Source organism: Parasteatoda tepidariorum, chromosome 7 (genome assembly GCF_043381705.1).
Source record: "Parasteatoda tepidariorum isolate YZ-2023 chromosome 7, CAS_Ptep_4.0, whole genome shotgun sequence".
NCBI classification, from domain to species: Eukaryota; Metazoa; Arthropoda; class Arachnida; order Araneae; family Theridiidae; genus Parasteatoda; species Parasteatoda tepidariorum.
In genome coordinates, this window is record NC_092210.1 from 32,038,465 (window position 1) to 32,042,093 (window position 3,629).

Genomic DNA, 3,629 nt, shown 5'->3' on the forward strand with positions numbered 1-3,629 from the left:
ATTTTTTATACCCAACCGTAACAGGGCATAGGCTATTCAAGGAAGCTTATATCAACAATTACATCATAATAAGTAGCTTAAGGCTTGCGGGTCACATCTGTCGAATGGACCCTTTTTCCTTGACATATAAGATCATTCATTACAAACCAATGCGAACTAGAGTTTAGAGGTAGTTGGGTAGTTCTAAAATCACATGGCTTGACTGTGTGGAAGAGGATTTTAGAATCGTAAGAATTAGAAACAAAGAAAAAAGCAGAATGGGGGAAGGCTCTGGCCTCACAAAGGGCTGTTTATTTATTTACGCTGAATAATTATGGCCAAAAAAAATCAGAAGGAGTACTTAATAGTTTATTATTTATAATAACGACTTTATGCACAATGCTCACATTAGAAAAAAAGATGCTCCATATATCTAATGAACTGATCTTTACCTTCCAGAACTCACTCCTAAATGTTCGAAGGGGTAACCTCAAAAGGGTTCATTAATTTGTGTACGATATTTTAAAACTATGAAATCAGAAACAGAAACGTACTTCTCTTAATAAACATACCATTCTTTCTGGCGGATTCAGATATCTGACCCCCAAAATATAGGATATAGCCACAATCTGGGAAATATGGTCTCAATAAGTTGGTCAAGAGAGTTGTACAAAATTCGGAGCCCTTAATGTTAATTTTACTTTTTGCGTATTTCATCACATCTAGAAAACATTTTAAGCAAATTGCTAAATCTTTCTACAGAATTATAAAATTCGTTTAATCAAGGACTATTCCATACAAATTATAACTTATAATGAATATTTATTATTTTTTATTATATCATTTAATAATAGCAGGAAAACTTTGGAATTGTAAGGTAAACATTTTTTATATCATTTTAATGAATACAATTTTAAATGGTAAACTACAAAATTTTTGCGAAATCGGTCTAATAGTTCCTGAGAAACCGAATTTTAAGTATGCGACATTTTCAGTTATTTCGCGACCATATTTCCCTGAATATTTTGAAGGTCAAAAATCCGTCAAAATCTAAATCCATCAACAACAAAAAAGGTATGTTTATTCAGAAGAAGTACTGTGGCGGTCGAGCCCTAGCTCCCAGCCTTTGAAATGAACTTTCACATGCCGTGACGTAGTTGATATAAACATTTTCACCTCAGCAGCTCACCACAGATGTACTCGATACCTTAGTGTGCGTGGTGTTGCATTGAGTTTCGTGCTTGTATTTCTGAGCTAATTAAGGGTATTTTTATTAATTGATTGTTATTTAAATATTGAATAACTTCATTTAACTATTACTTGATATTAATTATTTATTTTTATTAGTTGTTAAAATTATAATTAATGCTAAAGTGCGTTTCGTGTCAGATTTCGTAACTTAAAAGTTATTCAGGGTGGTCATTTTATTGTTTTTTGCACTGTACAGTTTTTTTTACACGTATGCTTTCACATGACATTCTTATACAGATAAGCAAAGTATTGGGTTCTATATCTGTATTGTTTTACGGCGTGAACTGAATTAGATTAAAACCAAACTCCAAGGATACTATTTTAGAGCCCAAAATCTATTAAGAACCCATACATAGAAGGGTAGATACAGATAAATTAAAATAAATACAGATAAAAAAACAACAAATGAAAAAAACCACAAATTAACATTGATTTTAATTAAGCTAGGTTTAAAAAAAAAGACATATTTTTTAAAATGAATCAATTTGCCGATATTTAGCAGATGGAACCTTGAATTTTAATTTCGTCTCCAGAAAAATGAAACGCCATTGAGGAAGTAAAGAGGATTTTAAGTAGATTTGTTTAAAGAACAATTTCGGACGCCTAAATAACTGAAAATAAAAACTCTTCATAGCTCTTTTACAACTTGTAAATTATTTTACTCTATCGACTTTAGTTTGATCTTATTCCTGAATTGCAGAAAGCTGAACTAGCGGCGCATAGCGGTGATCAACGTCGATTTATTTTGGCCTCACAGAGAAAAATAAACCCAGCTTTAAAAAAGCATTAAACTAAGCTTAATAAAGAAAAAAATGATCTGAAAAATGAAATTAAATGAATTGATTTTAAAACTTGCGAACTTACCAAGAATACTAACATTTGAATACAAATATTTTACCACATGTTCTGCAGATAAACCAGTTTTCTGTTCCTGTGNAAAAAAAAAAAAAAAAAAAAAAAAAAAAAAAAAAAAAAAAAAAAAAAAAAGGATTACCTAATTTTTCTTAGTAACAAAGCCTGACTCGTAAAAGGGTGGAAGTAAGAAATTGTATTATTGTACATAAAATCTCTTACGGCAGCGATTCTCAACCTGTGGGGGGCGCCCACACAGATGCCCACATAGATGAAAGGAAAGCGCACATACACATAGAAAACAAAATACATTTCGATATATTTGATAACTTATTAAAGTAAAACAACTTATTAAATCAAAACTTAACGTGGGGAGCCAAGGGTGGCTTTGCTTTGAGGATTTTTCCTAATTTTCTGATTAAGTCTGTGTGGCTGAATTTTTTTCTTAATTTTCAGAATTTTTAAAATTTCTGAATTTTTTCCTATTACATCTTTCACCTATCTCTAATATATACCAGGTATACTTTTAATTGTAAAATAAAATGTTATTTATTTTATAGTACAATTTCAAAATTGTAGCTTCTGTGGCTAAAGGCAGGGCCGGATTTACGTATAAGCTAAATAAGCTGTAGCTTGGGGCCCCGAGATGGCAAGGGCCCCCAGATCCAACTTTTTCCTTCTTTTTTTAAAGTTTTATTCGGAACTGGAGCCCTCTGAAGCCTAAAATACATTTTTTTTCTTTTTTTACATTGGCGAACGCTTTTCAAAATCTAATAGAAGTGTTTACAAATATAAAATAATTGTTACTCTTCACTTTTTTAACCAAATGAGCAATAAAAAGACCTTTTGACTGATGAAAATATCCTGTAGCTTTCGTAGCTACCAGTGATGGGAGTAGTCCATGGATCCTAAAAAGCGGCAATCCATGGAGTAGTCAAATAGCCGCCTCAATTTGCGCTGTGGAAAATGTTTTCAGCTTTAAATTGCTGTGGGCGCTTTTGTCCACAGAAACACCCTTATGTCTGATTTCTGGGCGAAAAATTTCCAGGGCTGTGGGAGAATCTTGGGTCACTCTGTTTCGAGATTTCCGTTGTGTCTCATTGTCGTTAAAGAGCTTCTCGTTTAATTTTAACTTTTCTTTTTTGCAAAATATATTTTTTCCAATTTATTACAAAAGCTTTTTATCCTTTTAATTAACCTAAATGTTTTAACTAGCTTAATTGTTTAATTTACTTAATTATTGTAATTGATTTTAATTTGTTATTTTCCAAATTAATCGTACATGAATCCGTGAACTCCTTTCTTTATTTATTTAAATGGTGGGCCACTATTCAATTCCCTCTTTGACAGGCCTATCTGCCAAAATTCCTGATTTAGTTTATTTTAAATGAAATTGAGATAACAGATGTGATTTTACTTTAATTTTACTTACTGCTAATAGACAGAAGCAACATGTGATATTGCTTGATAGAGCATTAAAATCAAGTGATCATCAGCTAAACAAATGTTTAAATATATATGCAAAAAATATTGTTCAAACGTTTGTT